Here is an 18,682-nt window from a genome sequence, read left to right on the forward strand (position 1 = left end):
TTCCAGAATAAAACCAAGAACGATGATGCTCAGTGTCCCTTGCACAATCTGAGAGGAACATGAGTCTGGAAGCATTGGCATAGACATGACTGTACAGGGATAGTAACAGATGTCTGAGGGACTGGGGCTCAGTGTACCAGCAGTCTGGTTGTGAAGCAGGCTGAATGAAGCTGAAGGAGCTTAAGAGGGAAAAGACGAGAGCTGCAGGGTGTCTGCAAAGTCCGCACATGTACAGAACTTTATCCACTTAGTCTTTTTATTAAAGACCTCTTAGATATATATCATCGGGCTAGCTCTGAGTGGGAAACAAGATCACAACATGGATCTTAACAATTCCTGAGCACACTAGCATCTAATGGATTAAACAGCAAAGCACAGATTACTGTGTGATAGGTAACAAGTGTGTGATAGAAAAAAAATAGGTTTTTTAGAAAATGGTTGGATGAAAGAAAAGCCAGGACGGTGGTATATGCCTGAAATCTGAGCATTTAGAAGTTCCTCCTTGACTACATTGCAAGTTCAAGGCCAACCTGTAATATTGTCTCGAAACTGGCTCACAGTGTGATTGGAAATTCCCAGTAGTTGTAATTGTTGGTGAATCTGTCTAGACTAAGAGACCAGCCAGAGAGCACATGTGTCATGGTGAGGTTTAGGGATTCTTTTTATGCTGATAATGAGGAGTCAATGAAATTTATGGGCCATAATTGGCAGTCTAACTTAAATCCTTCTCAACCAATCTACCCTCCTCACTCAATCAACCCCTAACATCTTTCTCTGACAGGGTCTCATGATGTAGCCAGGATGTCCTTGAACTCTAGACCCTCAGATTTAGCCTGAGTGCTGGAATTATAGACATGTACCATCATACTCATTAAATCAAAATTTTAAAATCCAAGTGTTTTAATATTTTATTTAAATTAGAAACAAGCTTGCTTCACATGTCAATTCCAGCTCCCTCCCCTGCTCTCCCATTCCCCTACCAACCCCCCCCAACCTCCCAACCAATGCCCACTCCATTCCCTAGGGAGGGTGAAGCCTTCCAAGGGGGAATCTCTATGGGCCTGTCATTTTATTCAGGGCAGGGCCTAGGCTCTCCCACAAGAGTCCAGGCTGAGAGAGCATCCCTCATTGTGGGATGGGCACCCAAAGTCCATTTGTGTGCCAGGGATAAATACTGATCTACTACCCAAGGCCCCATAGATTGTCTAGGCCTCCTCACTGATACCCACATTCAGGGGTGTAGGAGGAAGTCTATGTCGCCATTAAACATGTGACTTACTAGAGGCGCATACAGATGAGGTAATAAAAGGGCGGTTTACCACACCGCTAACCACACCCACTTTAGGCAGGACTAAAGACGTATACGGCTGGACGTAAAGACGTATACGTACGTAGGCGGAACTACGTCACTAGCCAAGCCCACTTTTGGGCATGGCTAGGGGCGTTACGGGGGGAAGGCATAAAAGACAGCGCACAGGAAGTCTCGCTCTCTTTTCCTGGAGTTCGGCTTCCGGTCCAGTCGCTAGCTGAGATCTGCTGGGCTTCTCGGGGTTTGGTATCGTGTGAGTAATTTTCTAAATTAAATACTTAGCTTCCCTTTCAGTAACTGTGTGTCGCGTATCGTTACAGCGTCCGTAAAGCCAACAGTTTGGTGTCAGAAGTGGGATTGGAATCGGGACCCAGAAAAAACGGCTTCTCTCGGCCCGACCAGGCGCACGTGGACTCTCCTTTCGCTAAGTTCCTCACCACTTCGCTCGGCAAGGCACGATTCCTGCCGCCAGGAACCAGCACCTTCTACCTGCCGGTAAGGTTAGGTATTCCAAGGTTTCTCTCACGGCCACGTGCTGTTTTACTGGCGGCCAGCTGACTCCGGCCACGTGCTCTCTCACTGGCAGCCTGTTGATTTCGGCCTGAATTACTCCACTGATAACAAACGTAACTGATTTATACAATGTCAATAGCTAACACTATGATGCAGGATGTTAAGAATTTTCTTGTTTTTTGTATGGATGGGATTTTAGAAAGGGTTGAGGACCTACCTGAAAGGTGCTTCCTACCCATGGTGGTGATTATTAGCTTCATAATCAATATAATTTTGTTAATGAAATGGTTCAAAAATAGGAATAAACTTATACAGGTCATGCAGTCATCACAGGATAGTTTTGAAATCTTAATACAAAGGATTCAGGAAATGCAAAATTCATTGCAGGAGAGTAAGAAAGGGTTGGTAGAAAATATTCAGGATATTAAAAATGATAATGTAGGTCTGACGAACAGGTTTAAAGAGACGGAACACAAAATTGAATTATTTTCAGGAAAAATGTGTTCCATAGATAGAATTGAAAAATTGGAACATAATGTGGAAACATTTAACGACAAACACGGTTCCATGTTTGATGATTTCACTAGCAAATTACAAAGACTGGAACATAAAATTGAAATGCTAGCAGAAAAGAATTGTTCCATGTCTGAGAGCAATGGTAAACTAACTGATAGAATATCATTTGTTGAAGGCAGTTTACATGCTATTGAGGTACTTGCTAAGGATGAGAATATTAGAAATTTGGAATCACATGTAAATGATGAATGTAAAAAAATGAAAGATTCCATGACATCCTTAGAAAATCATTTGTCCCAAGAACTTCAAGAGCTCAGAGAAACAATGATGAATAGACTGCAGGATTTAGAAGACGCTCAATCTGATACTTCAGAATCAGAAATACAGGCAACAGGTCAGGACAGGAGTTTCCCAAAGCTTCTCAAATGCCGGAATGATTTCCCTAAGGTTGCTATGCGTTCCCCTATGGTTTTTCCAGTATCTGTATCAGAAAAACCAGCAACGAAAAAACAATCAAATGGTCCCATTGCTTATCACTGGGAGCCTATACAGATGAAGGATCTAAAAAATATTAAGGAGGCCATTGTCATGTATGGTCTTCATTCTCCCTTTGTCAGAGAGCTCCTAACCTCATGGGCTACTGTAAATAAAGTAACCCCAAAAGACTGGGCCCAATTAGCCTCTGCAGTACTCGAAAATTCTTGCCAAATTCAATGGAGAGCTTTGTGGAGGCAAGAAGCAAAAGCAATAGAAATTCAGGAATTACAGAACGGTCAGGAAGTACCCCAAGACAAGATTCTTGGGGAGGGTCCTTACGCTGACACGCAGGTTCAATCTGCATATGACGAGCACATGTTGTCTTTGTGCCGTACAGCTGCTTTAAATGCCTTGGATAAGGTTTGTGAAACAGGAGAGATAATGCAACCCTACACCAAGGTATTACAGGGCCCAAGGGAAAGGTTCACTGAATTTTTAGAGAGATTATCCAGAGCAGTAGAGGTACAGGTAGCGAATCCAGAATCCAGGCATCTTCTTATAGAATCTTTGGCGTATGAGAACGCGAATCCTCAATGCAGGCAGGTAATTTGGCCATTAAAAATAAGATCAGCGCCATTGGAGGAATGGGTTCTGCATACAGCGAACCTGGAATGTAAAAGTCAGGATACAGGAGCTTGGGTAGGTGAAGCTATTTCTACAGGCTTGAGGAGGCACCAGGATGCCAAATACCCTACCTGTGATGATATAGAGGCATGGGTAGGGAAGGCAATCTCAAAGAATTTAAATAGGCGTAAAGATCCAACATGCTTTAACTGTGGTAGAATAGGACATCTTAGTAGGAACTGTAGACAACGCATTCCTAGAAATAATGCTTTTACCAGGAATGCATCAATCAGAAGGCCTAAGCCTCCTGGTCTATGCAGGAGGTGTGGGAAGGGGCGCCATTGGACTGATGAATGCTTTTCCACAATAGACAGACAAGGTAGATCTTTACAGCAGGGAAACGGGCTTCCGGGGCTCCATGGAGCCCCGAAGAGGAAGATTATCCGGTCATTCCCAGTGACAGTGGAGGACAGCCTCTCCCAGGACAATTAGAAGATCCACTGCCCATTGTAAATAATACGGCACTGGATAATACATTAGCTCCAGAGGATGAATCAATTACATCAGGAGGAGATACAAAACATATATTTTGGCAAACTTCTATACAATATCATAGACCCAAACTTCCGGTTAAGGTAAATAATAGGGTGATTTACGGATTACTGGACACCGGAAGTGACGTCACTATCCTTAATCAGCAGTCCTGGCCACAAAACTGGGCTTTAAAAGAGGTTAATGTTCAATTCTTAGGGATCGGAACCCTATCTGAAGTTAAACAGAGCGTTAGATGGATTGACTTTATTGGGCCAGAAGGACAGAGAGGAAGGTTAAAGCCATATGTTGCAGATATTGCTATAAACCTCTGGGGTCGTGATCTACTCCAGCAATGGAATACGCAGATTAAAATTCCTCCTGTATCAGCTATGAGTTATAGACAAGCTCTTAGTGGTAGTAAGAATATAGTGAGACAGTACAGAAAACAGATGCCAAATGTACAGGCTGTACAGAAGCAAGATGCTAGTGCCAAACCTACAGAGCAACCAAAAGCTCTACCATTAAAATGGCTGACAGATGAACCCGTCTGGGTGGGTCAATGGCCTATGACATCTGAGAAGTTAGAGGCTTTGGAGAAGTTAGTTCAGGAACAGCTAGATGCTGGACATATTGAGGAATCAACTAGTGCATGGAATTCGCCTGTTTTTGTTGTCAAGAAGAAGTCTGGTAAGTGGAGAATGGTTACTGATCTTAGAGCCATCAACAAGGTAATTCAGCCTATGGGGTCTCTACAACCTGGGATGCCGTTACCTTCTCTAATTCCTAAGGATTGGCCAATTATAGTTATAGACTTAAAAGATTGTTTCTTCACCATACCGTTACAAGAAAACGACAGAGAAAAGTTTGCCTTCACAGTACCTACCTATAATAATTCCCGTCCGGTACAGAGATTCCAGTGGAAGGTACTACCTCAAGGTATGTTAAACAGTCCAACTTTGTGTCAATATTTTGTGAATAAACCTCTAGAAATAATTCGTAAAAAATTTCCACATTCGTTAATATATCATTATATGGATGACATATTATTGTCTGATTCAAATAAGGATACTTTGGAAAAGATGTTTGAGGCAGTAAAGGAAATTTTGCCTCGCTGGGGATTACAAATTGCCCCAGAAAAAATACAAAGAGGAGATTCTATTAACTATTTAGGTTATAAAATAGATGCTCAGAAAATTAGACCACAGAAAGTACAGATCAGAAGAGATCGTTACCGGACTCTTAATGATCTTCAAAAACTATTAGGAGAAATCTCTCAATTACAGACGATTATTGGTGTAGAAGGGCATGATTTAAAACACCTGAAAATGGCTTTAAAAGGAGATAAAGACCTAAACAGCCCACGAGTACTATCAGCTGAGGCTGAAAAAGAATTAGAATGGGTAGAAAAGAGAATATTAGAAGCACATGTGGACCGTGTGGATCCAAATCTGGACTGTATTCTGGTTATTTTACCATCTAGAGAATACCCCTCAGGAATATTAATGCAGAGGGACGACATCATTCTAGAATGGGTATTTCTGCCACATAAACAAAATAAAAAATTGAAAACATATATAGAAAAGATATCTGATTTGATATTAAAAGGTAAATTAAGGCTTCGTCAACTGACTGGGAAAGACCCAGCTGAAATTATTGTACCATTAACGAATGAGGAAATTTCCTCCTTATGGAAGGATAATGAGTATTGGCAAATAGCTTGCAGTGACTTTTTGGGAAGTATTAGTAATAACTATCCCAAAACAGAGAGAATCAAATTCATAAAGAAAACAATTTGGATTCTTCCACGTATCGTGAGGCAAACACCTATTTCTGGAGTTCTTACCTTCTACACGGATGCAAACAAATCAGGTAAGGCAGGGTATAAATCAGGAAATATAAGTAAAGTAGTTCAAAGCCCTTACAACTCCGTACAAAAGGCAGAGTTATATGCCATTCTCATGGTACTTAAAGACTTTACAGAGCCTCTCAATATAGTCACGGATTCTCAGTATGCAGAAAGAGTTGTCCTGCACATTGAGACTGCAGAATTTGTTCCTGATAATACAGAATTAACCTCATTGTTTTTACAATTGCAGGAAATCATCAGAAACAGGACTCATCCTATATATATAACACACATCAGATCCCATACAGGTCTGCCAGGTCCTCTGGCACAAGGCAATGATGAAATTGATCGTTTATTAGTAGGTAATGTGTTGGAAGCTTCAGAATTTCATAAGAAACACCATGTTAACAGCAAAGGTTTAAAGAAGGATTTTTCTATCACCTGGCAACAAGCCAAAGAAATAGTAAGAAATTGTCCCAGTTGCTCATTGTACAATCAAACTCCATTACCAGCAGGTTGTAATCCTAAAGGTGTTCACAGAAATGAACTTTTGCAAATGGATGTATTTCACTTCCCAGAATTTGGCAGTTTGAAATATGTACACCATACTATAGACACATTCTCAGGCTTCCAATGGGCTACTGCCCTCAGCTCTGAAAAAGCTGATTCTGTTATTACACACCTCTTAGAGGTGATGGCTGTTATGGGTATACCTAAAACAATAAAAACTGACAATGGTCCAGCATATGTCTCCAGTAAATTGGAACAATTCTTCAAATATTATAATATAAAACATGTAACTGGTATACCTTACAATCCCACAGGACAAGCAATAATTGAAAGGTCTAACCGAACCTTAAAAGAGATGCTTCATAAACAGCCAGGGAAAACAAAGACACCTAGACACAGGTTACACAATGCTTTACTAACGTTGAATTTTCTTAATGCTGATGAAAAAGGACAAACTGCAGCAGAAAGACACTGGACTACAGAGAAGACTTCTGAACTGAACCAACCGGTGTATTTTAAGGATGTTATGACCTCAGTCTGGAAACCAGGACATGTGTTACGTTGGGGAAGGGGTTATGCGTTTGTTTCCACAGGAGAAGAAAAGGTTTGGGTTCCATCAAAATTAATTAAAATTCGATCAGAACAGAAAACATCTCAGGAGGAGGAAGATAACAGCCCATCTACAAATTCATAGTCCACAATGGGTAAAGTGACCTCCTAAAAGGAAAGAGAAGTGCTTTGTTTTTGTCCTCACAGGTAAACTCAGCAAAGAATACTGGACACATGGATTCCTGTAGAAGAATGAATAGCTACCCTGAGGACCATCAAACACACACTGTGTGGTATCAAAGTCTAAATCTCTCTATATTGCTTTTTCATAGTACACCTTTATCTTTATTTCTTCACATACCTCAGTTCCCATTCATTTAACTGAAACTGGCTTTGGAGTTGGATTGGCTCTCCTACTCTAAACCCAAGCATGTTATTTAAATACAATTCAGAATTTCTGTATTATATCAAAGAGCCATTGATATAAGACAGAAGAAATAAAATGAGGGACTGTTATCTATGGATTTCTTTTTCTGAACAGTCTAATTTCCTCCAGGTTTTCCATCTTCCCTATTGTCACCTCTTCTGTATGCTTACATATGAAAGTTAAAATATTTCTTTGTTAACAGTAATGTTCGAGTTTTCCAGAGAACAAGGGATTTCCTGACAGCAATCTTCAACTGCTTCCGAAAGAGAATGAGGATCCACTTCCTTGACTTCACCTGATTCGACTGGAGGCATCTGAATTGCCCCACATCATTGACTCCACCTGACAAGCACTATCCTGAAACTGGCTTGAAACTACATCACTCGACACAACTCCAGACCAAGGAACAGAAATAGCACATCTTCTGCAATCTGACCAGAGCTTCAAGATAAGAGCTTCAATCAACACTAGAACCTCAGTCAGGAACTTCAATCAAGCAGCTCCTGCCATACTGAGACTGTCTGATCTACTCAGATTTTGTTATACTAACATTTTCTTTTCACAGGTCCCCATGAGATTATCATCGTCCCATCTCAGCAGGAAGTAGTTTTGAGAATTCCACGCCCCCTCTCCCTACTATTGATATTATAAGTTTACACCTGTTAGTGTTAGTTTTCAATTATTTTAGAGTTGGGATTGGAAGGAGGTGTTCATATTTGGGTGTTTCTTTAAGATAAGTTTAGGTTTAGATAGAATAGATGTTTGATACATTTTGTTCATGGACACAAGTTAGTTGTCCTTTTTTAGACTAAAAGGGGAATTGTAGGAGGAAGTCTATGTCGCCATTAAACATGTGACTTACTAGAGGCGCATACAGATGAGGTAATAAAAGGGCGGTTTACCACACCGCTAACCACACCCACTTTAGGCAGGACTAAAGACGTATACGGCTGGACGTAAAGACGTATACGTACGTAGGCGGAACTACGTCACTAGCCAAGCCCACTTTTGGGCATGGCTAGGGGCGTTACGGGGGAAGGCATAAAAGACAGCGCACAGGAAGTCTCGCTCTCTTTTCCTGGAGTTCGGCTTCCGGTCCAGTCGCTAGCTGAGATCTGCTGGGCTTCTCGGGGTTTGGTATCGTGTGAGTAATTTTCTAAATTAAATACTTAGCTTCCCTTTCAGTAACTGTGTGTCGCGTATCGTTACAGCGTCCGTAAAGCCAACACAGGGGGTCTGGATCAGTCCCATGCTGGCCTCTCAGCCCTCAGTCTGGGGTCCATGAGCTCCCCCTTGTTCAGGTTGGCTGTTTCTGTGGGTTTCACCGGCCTAGTCTTGACCCCTTTGCTCATCACTCCTCCCTCTCTGCAACTGGGTTCCAGGAGTTCAGCCCAGTGTTTAGCTGTGGGTGTCTGCCTCTGCTTCCATTAGTCACTGGATGAAGGTTCTAGGATGGCATATAAGGTAGTCATAAAACTCATTATCAGGGAGGGGCATTTAAGGAGGTTTCTCCACTATTGCTTAGTTTGCCAGTTGGTATCATCCTTGTAGATCTCTGGAAATCTCACTAGTGTCAGATCTCTCCCCAAACCTTTAAAAACTCCCTCTATTATGGTATTTCTCATCCTGCTCTCCTCTAGTCTTCCCCCCCCACAACCTTCCTGCTCCCCCATGTCCTCCTTTCCCCTCATCTTCTCCCCTCGTTCCCCTCCCCTCCCCTCCCCCCATGCTCCCAATCTTCTTAGGATATCTTGGCTCATTCCCGTTCTCTGGGGTACCATGTATATCTCTCTTAGGGTTCTTCCTGTTTCCCAGACTCTCTGGCAGTGGGATTGTAGGCTGGCACTCCCAAGGCTGGAGGGATATATCCGTTCAGCTGTTAAAGGCTAGGCTCACAACTAAAAATCCAAGTTTTTATCATTTTAGTCATCACTTACATAATCAGTTATTAAACATCCATGGACATATTTTAACTAATTTTGAGTTGTTACCACTATTTCATAGTCCAATCTGTTGTGTTTGATATCTAGCATCCCTATTAACCTCTTAAATGTTAAGATTATGTAATTTCTATGCTGAGATAATCAAAGCAAGGAAAGTGAATCCATCATTCCCTCCTGCCCTGAATAAATAGATAATTACAACAGAAAAGTTCAGTAGGAAGAGCTGTCTTTTTTATTCTCTATGAATGCAATCTTTATTAAAAAATTAATTTTAAGGCTTAAGTCTTAAGAGATGGAAACAATGAGATGAAAATTTGATATTAAAAGATCTGTGTAGGGGAGAACAGGGAGGCTGAGCCAGGGCAAGAACAGAGGAGAGAAGGATGAGAGATACCATAAAAAAGGGAGCCATTATAAGCTGGAGGAGAGATCCGGCACTAGTGAGATCTTCACAGATCTACAAAAATGACACCAACTTGCTACCTTAAATGCCCTCCCCTGATAATGAGATTGATGACCACCTTATATGCCATCCTAGAACCCTCATCCAGTGGCTGACTGAAGCAGAGGCAGACTCCCACAGCTAAAAACCGAACTGAACTCCTGGAATCCAGTTGCAAAGAGGAGTGATGAGCAAAGGAATCATGACCAGGCTGGTGAAATCCAGAGGCAGCTGACCTAAACAAGGGGGAACGCATGGACCCCAGACTGATGACTGAGAGGCCAGCATGGGACTGATCCAGACACCCCTCCCCCAACCCCCGAACCTGGGTGTCAGAGGAGAGGCCTCGGCAACTTATGGGACCTTGGAGCGTGGATCAGTATTTATTCCTGGCATACAAATGAACTCTGGGAGCCCATTCCACATGGAGGGATGCTCTCTCAGCCTGGACACATGGGGAAGGACCTGGGCCCTGCCCAGGATTATATGACAGACCCTGAAAATCCCTCATGGAAGGCCTTTCCCTCCCCTGGGGAGTAGAAGAGAGATGGAGTGGGATGAGGGATTGGGAGGAATGGGGGACCGGGGGAGGACAGGAGGGAAAGGGAACTGAGAGTAATATGTGTAAAAAGTTAAATTTTAAAAAAATCTGTGTAGAAAGGTGGTGGCACAGGCCTTTAATCCCAGCACTCGGGAAGCAGAGGCAGGTGGGTCTCTGTGAGTTTGACACCAGCCAGTCTACAGGAGCTAGTTCCAGGACAGTCTCCAAAGCCACAGAGAAACCCTGTCTCAAAAACAAACAAACAAACAAAAAGGTCTGTGTAGACTGGGAGACGGCTGCATGGGTAAAACACACGCTGTGCAAGCCTGAGTGAGGACTGGAGTTCAGACCCTCAGCACGCACATAACACACATCCGTAATCTCAGCACTGGATGATCGAGCTAGAAGGAGACAGGAGAGAATACCTAGAAATTCTTATGACAGCTAACCTGCTGTAAGCACTGGTAAACAACAAGGGACCCTGTCTTAAACAAAGTAAGTGGGATGACTGACACCCAAAATGGTCCTCTTACATCCACACATGTGCTGCAGCATTCACATGCTCACACACACACATATACATGCATATGTAGATACCTCATACACTCATATATATATATATATGTGCACATACACATACATACATGTTGCACAGTCATTTACACATATACACATATCATACACACACACAAAAGATTTCTTTTTAGAGATCTGAAATAAAACATATGTTACTGTTTAGTTTTCATGAACTTGTCACAAACTAGAGTCATCTGGGATGAGGGAACATCAATTGCAAACTTCCCCCCATCAAATTGGCCTGTAGGCAAGTCGGTGGGGCATTTTCTTGTGTGACGATTGATATGGGAAGGTCCAAACCACTGTGGGAGGTGTACACTTGGGCAGTGGTCCTGGGTTGTATAGGAAAACAGGTTGAGCAAACCATGAAGGGAAAGTCAGTATACAGCATTCCTCCATGGCCTCTGCATCTGTCCCCACCTCAGCTTCCCTCAATGACCAACTGTGACATGCAATGGCAAGCCAAAATAAATCATTTTCTCCCCAAGTTGCTTTTGGCTATGGTATTTATCACAGCAATAGAAATCTAACTAGGATAGAAGCTGGCACCAGGAACATAGGGTGTTGCTGTGATGGATCTGACCAAGTGGATTTTACACCTCGGACTATATTCTGGGTAGGACCGTGAAAGCTTTTGGAACTCTGGATCAGAAGAATCATTGAGTTCTCAGCAGTGAATAGGCTGTTCTCTGGGAGGTTGGAAGATAATGTTGAAGGCAACAGATAACGAAGGCCTGGCTCATGAAATTTTAGAGAATAGTTTGAGAGTCAGTTCAACTATTCTGTCAGGACTGTTTGTGTGATGACTCCTAGCAATCGTTGAGAGGATGCCTGAACCGGCCTATCCCTGAAATCAGATGATTAATACTATCATCATAGAGCCCTCATCCAGTAACTGATGGATCTAGGTGCAGGAATCTACAACCAAGAACGAGGCAGAGCTCCAGGAATCCAGCCGAAGAGAGGGAGGAGGAAACATATAACAAAGGAGGTCAAGATCATGATGGAGAAATCTACAGAGACAGCTGAGCCAAACTTGTGGAAACTCATGAACTCTAGACCTACAACTGTGGAGACTCCAGGGGACCGAACTAAGCCCTCCATATGTGGGAGACAGTTGTGAAGCTTGGGCTATCAGAGGAGACCCTGGCAGTAAGACCATGATACAAACCTGGTGCATGAGCTAGCTTGTTGGAGCCCATTCCTTAGGGTGAGATATCATGCTCCGAGGCAGTAGGGCCACAATATAATCCCAGTACATGAGCTAGCTGGTTGGAGTCTACACTCCATGGTGGGATTCCATGCTCAGTCTTCATGCATGGGAGAGGGGCCGGGCTCTGCCCCAACCTATTGTGCCAGACTATGTTGACTCCTTCTGGGAGCTCTTACCCATGAGGAGGAGTGAACTGGGGGTGGGCTAGGAGGGAGTGAGGGATGGAGGAAGAAGGCAGCAAGGGGGTGTGAGGAGGGAGGGGGTATGAGAGAGGGGTAGAAGGGAGAACTGTGGTCGGAATATAAAATGAAAAAAAATTTAAAAATAGCTGGGCGGTGGTGGCACACGCCTTTAATCCCAGCCCTCGGGAGGCAGAAGCAGGCAGATCTCTGCGAGTTCGAGCCCGGGCTGGACCGACAGCCTCTAAAACAATACAGAGAAACCCTGTCTCATGAAACCAAAAAAATAAATTTTTAAAAATGACCAAAAAAGAATCTTTGGAACTGAAAACTTCGCTTTACTGGTATTATCTGTGGCTGAAAAATCAGTTGTGATGAATAAGAAAAGAGCACCCTTGAGATGAACTCTTCTGGGAACTATTTCCTCAGGGTCAGACACAGAAGCTGTGGTCCATGGAGGGCAAAGGCTGCATCTAAAGCTGGTAGCCAAGCCTGGTAATGTGTAAGGATCTCCCACACAGTACAGATTTTAAAGGTATTAAGGAGTCATGGGCAGTTTGTGATGGCTAGCACTGTCTAGCAGGGTTGGAGCCTAAAGAGAGGTCAGATGAGGCCACGGGCGAAAGTGCAGCTTCAGTTGCAGTGGAAACCCCAGCATGGAGATGTCAGACCTGTGGAGTGGAGCCAATCTGAGCTTACAAGAATGGCTGTGGGAGCTTATGGAGGCAAAGCTACAGAGAGGGGCTTACCCAAGACCTTTAGAGCCCAGAAGATTGCGAGTGAATCCTAGACGATGGACAAACTGTTAAAGTTTGGTTCTACTTTAATCTGATTGTCACTTTGTCCTGGTTCCTCCCTATTAGAATAAAAAGTACATAGTTTTTTTTTCTTTTTAAGGAGTCCACAGCTAAGAAATTTTGAATTTTTAAAAGATGCCATAGACTTTTTAAAGTATTGACAATTTTTAAAGATGGCGAGACATTTAAACTGTGTTTTATATTGTGATGTTAACATGTTAACATGGGATAAGCAAGAGAGAAAGGTTATGATCGGGCAGTGATGTATTTGTGATTGAAGATGATAAAGGGGCAACAGTGATGCATTTGACAAAAACTAGGCCTACCTAGGAAGAGGGAACACCGACTGAAGAACTGCCCCTATTGCACTGGCCTATGGCTGTGTCTGGGGAGACGTTTCCTTGATTAATATTTAATGTGGGTAGCCCAATATACTGTAGGTAGTGCCATCCCTGGGATGGTGGTCCTGGGTTGTATAAGAAAGCAGGATGAACAAGCCATGGAGAACAAGCCAGTAAGCAGTACCTCCCATGGCCTCTGCTTCAGTTCCTGCCTCCAGGTTCCTGTCCTGACTTCCTGTCTTCACTTGCCTCAGTGATGGACTGAGACATGGAAGTAGTGTAAGATGAATAAACCCTTCCCTCCGCAAGTTGCTTTTGGTCATGGTGTTTGTCACAGCAACAAATGCCAAACTAGGACACATGCTTCAACCATTACTTGATTTAAAATTTCATCAGTGTTTCAGAAAAATTAATCTTCCTGATTTTTCTTCTGTCCTAACCAAAAAATGACCTTGAAAATCACATATCACTGCTTGACTACACGTCAGAGTATGTTAAAAAAAAAAACAACTACTCCTGGCAATGTGAACAACTCTTGAGATTTTAATGAAAACAGCAGATGGGGCTTCAGCTTAAAATTTTTATATTTTTTTTGGAAATAAGCCAAATATGTTTTATAGTCCTAAAATCCTCTGCATATTAAAAAAAGGAAGCATGATCAAGCATACACAGTAATCTCTAATTTTCCCTTAATCTGAAAAATACTACAAATTTGTTTTATATGCTATGTTCAACTGACTAAATTGCAGTTGTGCAGCTTAAGAAAAAAACAGTGGGTTATATAAGTGACTATATTTGTTTCACAAGGTCTATAAAATCAATAAAAAGATGCTTAGGACATTTTATAAAGGAAAAAACCAGTTTCTACCAATCTAAATGAACAATCATCATGCTAACTTATTTCCCTACATCTCTCTTTAAGATTCTTATTATTTCATCAATAATTGCATATGATGTATTTTGATCATTTTCACTTCCTCCACCAATTCAACCCAGACCTAGGCCCCCTTCCTGACTTTATGTCATCATCTTTTTTCTTTTCCTTTTTAAAAACACATCAAGCCTTTTTGTGCTAGATGGAGGCCCTCCACTGGAGCAGAGTAAACCTACCAGGAGTCACCCCAGTTACTCATCTACTGAGATGTCTAAAGCATTATCCCTGAAGCACAGACCTGCCAGCTAATATCAAAAAAGTATTGACTTATGTTCCCACTTTTTATAAGGCTAATCTAATTTCGCTTATGAAATAAAAACTCAAGTAGTTGAGAAAAACATGTTTTAATTATTCTGTTCCTTTTGATAAGTAATGCAAGGCCAACAGGTTAAGGCGTGTGAGAAATAATTTTTGATTATCAGAGTAAATCAACCAAGAGAATAATCTTTCTGATATAATTTGGACATCATAAAAACTGGTAGAGCCGGGCGGTGGTGGCGCATGCCTTTAATCCCAGCACTCGGGAGGCAGAGGCAGGCAGATGTCTGTGAGTTTGAGGCTGGGCTGGACCGACAGCCTCCAAAACAATACAGAGAAACCCTGTCTCGTTAAAAAAAAAAACTGGTAGAGAGCCAAGCAGTGGGGGAGCATGACTTTAATCCCAGTACTCAAAGGCAGGTGAATCTCTGTGAGCTGAAGGTCAGGTTGGTCTAGAGAGTGAGTTCCAGGACAGCCAGGACTGTTTCACAGAGAAACTCTGCCTCAAAACAAAACAAAACTGGCAGAGATACTTGCCAATCTACCTGTAAAATGAAATTTTAGGCACAATATATCAATTTATTTTTGTGAGGACTGTGTAGGGTTTAGTGATGAAATATCTCCAAATGCTCATGTATAGAAGACTTAGTCTCAGCCAGGCAGTGGCGGTGCATGCCTTTAATCCCAGCACTCGGGAGGCAGAGGTAGGCAGATCTCTGTGAGTTTGAGACCAGCCTGATCTACAAGAACTAGTTCCAGAACAGCCTCCAAAGCCACAGAGAAACCCTGTCTTGAAACCCCACCCCTCCCCACCTACCCCCAAAAAAGAAGACTTAGTCTCCAGCTTGTGTCACTATTGAGAGATGACTCCACCACTAGGATACTAATCTAACCAGCAGATAACTCCATGGATGCCCTCTTAGCAGGACTGTTAGGAGGTGGGGGACGGTCCAGCTGGAAAAATGAGACACTGGTGGCCTGTCTTTATAGGGGATATCCTGTCCCCAGTCCTTTCACTCTCTCTGTCTCGATACCATGCGTTTCTGCCTCACCACAGGCTCCAAACCAATACAGCCACCAACCACAGAGACCCCTCTAAAAATCAGGAGGCAAAATCAAACCTCCCTCTTTTAAGTTCTTTTTATGTAGGTTTTTTTGTCACAGTGGCAAAAATCTAGCATAAGCCTCGTTTCTTTTTCAAGTTGTAAACAACATGAAACCTGAAAACTATGAACAATGAGGTCAGCTTTGTTCCTTTTTACATGATTATCTTGGGGATAATTGAGTCTACTGAAACAAAATTAGAGACTGTTATTAAATGTAAGGGCTTCTTGAAACCTCTTGCTAGTCTGAAACTTTTAAATACCACTTACAGTTTTCAGCCATATCTACAATGCAAATTACTGATGCTTTAGTTTAATTTGAATAAAAACCTTCCAAATGACTAAGAACAAAAATATATTTATTTATTTAGAAATAAATTACATTTCTTGTTGGGGGAAGTCCTGTGCATTTGTCAATAAAGTACTGTTGAGTCTATAGGGAATCAAGATAGGAGGGACTAGGAGTCCAGGAGAACTCTGGGAAGGAGAAACACAGGAGTCAACATGTAACGCCATGGGGGTAGGAAGCCCGGGACTATTCTCCGGTAAGAGAAATACTTAGATTAACAATTATGGGGTAATTACTTAAGGCAGAGGTAGCCAGTAAGAAACAAGCAAGGCCAACAGCTTCATAATTAATACAGCGTCTTGTGTGTTTATTTGGGGACTACAAAGTGGCAGAGCCCAGGCAACTGGCGGGAGATAAACCAAAGCGGCTAGCAAAGAAAAAGCTTCATTTAACAATTTCTGATTAGCTCTGTCTTGAATGACTGTATGTATGTTATATAAAATATAATCATCAGAAGACAAATGTCGTCCTATAAAGAACTCAGAGCCCCACTGGCGTTTTCCAGTGTTGTTCTAATACAGAGGTCTCCATTAGATACCTCTTGACTTGCTTTCTATTCTGGAGGCTTGATCACATCTCATATGTACCATGTAAGGCGTCCAACTCACTCCCTTACATAACACTGCTAGCATTGTATCTACCGTTGCAGAGCAAGCACGTAGTAACATTTAAGCTCTCTGTTTTACTACTTTCTGCATCTCTCCTCCTATTCCCAGACTCAACAGAGCCCTTCTGGACTGAGAGTTCCACTGACCAAGTACTATCTTCCACACTAGATCCTAACCAAACCTCTTTCCTTCCAGGGTTTCCTTCTGACTCAGTCTCTTGTTTCTTACCCAGTTAGCAGTTCTCTAAGTGTCATCTCTATCTAACAGTCATGGCAATCAGGCCACTTGTCCCTCCCTCCCTCTTTCTTTCCTCCCTCCCTTTCTTCCTTCTACACTGGGACAAAAGGAGTGAGACCACTGTATTCGAAATTTGCTGCTGTGCATCGCAGTTTTGTAGATACTTGTGACTCTGCTCACAGACTGGCTCCCTCCTAGGTCTGATTCCGTTTACTGCCATGTTTCCTTGTCTTGTCGTTCTAGTCAATCTTGGAAATTGCTACTTAAGCCCCAAGTCTTAATAAGCAGTTCACATTAGTTCTACAAGGCTATTCATGTAAATAAAAGCTTTAGGAATATGAAAGTTTATTTATAGACTAAAGAACAGAACAGCTGGTAGATGCAGCTAAGTTTTCTAATACTATGAGCAGATACACAGCACATTTTCTAATCTTCAGTAGCAAATAAGCAATAGCAACTAAGCTACTCTCTAAACTAATGCTTGCAGCTAAACCTTTACCTGAGACACTGGCAAATTGGTAGCTGGTTCCTGGGAAGCGTGAAAAAGGTTATGAACATTTTAAGACATGAAATTTCTGAAATCAAAAGTTTTAATGAATACTTATTCAATAAAAATCCAAATAAAGTTGTGTGTGCATATGCATGTGCTGTGTATGCACAGGTGGGTTCATTGGCCTGCACACAGGCATGCAGAGGAAAGAGGCCAACTTTGGATGTCTTCCTTAGTTGCTCTCCATCTACTTTTTTGAGACAAGGTCTCTCTCTCAACCTAGAGCTTGAAAGTCAGCTAGAGTAGCTGGCCAAAACAGCCCTGAGATCCACCCGTCTCTGCCCCTGAACTCCAGGGCTGGGGTTCCCCACACATACTACTACAGCAAGCCTTTCTGTGCATGGTGACTGTCTGAACGCAGGTCGTCATGCTTCACAGCATGTACTTTACCCATGTCCCCAGACCTGCAAATAGTGATTGGAATCTTTCCAGAAGTGTTTCCAGAAGGGTAAAGGTATTTGCCACTGAGTCTAAGGAAGGACAGAACTGATTCCCCAAAGTTGTTCTCTGGCTACCACCTAAACTTCCCCTTCACACACATAATAAAAAAGTAATTAATTTTAAAAAAGCTAATACAAAAGGAAAATGGAAGGGATGATTTAAAAAACAATTATTTCAATAAACTTTATTCATGAAAAAAGACTCAATAACTCAGAAAGTAAGAATAATTTTAAACTATACCAAGGAACTATTTTCTTATATCCCAAAAATAAGGCATTTAGACTTTAATCACTCATGGGGAAGAAGAAGAATTCAAATAATAGAAACCTATTATTCCATATAACTATGATGAGATTTAGTGGCTGATAATAAGAAATTAATTCTAACTACAATGTTCTTGTAGAAATGTTTATAGACTACACAATACCTATAGTGCTGGTTGCTGATAAATGTGGCATTTGAGTCTTCTCTTTCCAACTTAAATAGAACCCATCAGTCAAGTCAGGCCTTACAACAGCTATCTACACATCCATGTCTAGACAGCAGCATCTGCTGAACACTTAATCTATGCCATGTTTTACTGAGGAAAGTGCTAAGAAACAGAAAGAGGGTTGATCCTTGCTCTCTACAGCACTACGATCTGAAAGGAACACTGTGGATTTCTTAAAGAATACATTATCTGTACAAGCAAGGTGCAAGCTTTGGATAGATATGTGACCTTTTTAGCATGGTGCATGGTAGGGACATGAGGAGGCTAAGTCAGGCTGGACAACAAACACCCCCAAGAGTGAGATGCAGAGAGGCTCTTACAATTACGGAGCCAAACACAAAACGGCAACCAGACCGCATGGAGCAACTACAAGTT

The 18,682-nt window shown here is 42.1% G+C and overlaps 1 protein-coding gene across 1 annotated transcript in view; it reads right to left on the minus strand.

The window, feature by feature from the left end:
• Positions 1–18,682, minus strand: part of Ttc8 (tetratricopeptide repeat domain 8) — a 70,313-nt gene that overhangs the window by 40,048 nt on the left and 11,583 nt on the right. The window lies entirely within an intron of this gene.

The sequence above is a fragment of the Mesocricetus auratus genome, unplaced genomic scaffold, assembly GCF_017639785.1.
Source record: "Mesocricetus auratus isolate SY011 unplaced genomic scaffold, BCM_Maur_2.0 Super-Scaffold_15014, whole genome shotgun sequence".
Lineage (NCBI taxonomy): Eukaryota > Metazoa > Chordata > Mammalia > Rodentia > Cricetidae > Mesocricetus > Mesocricetus auratus.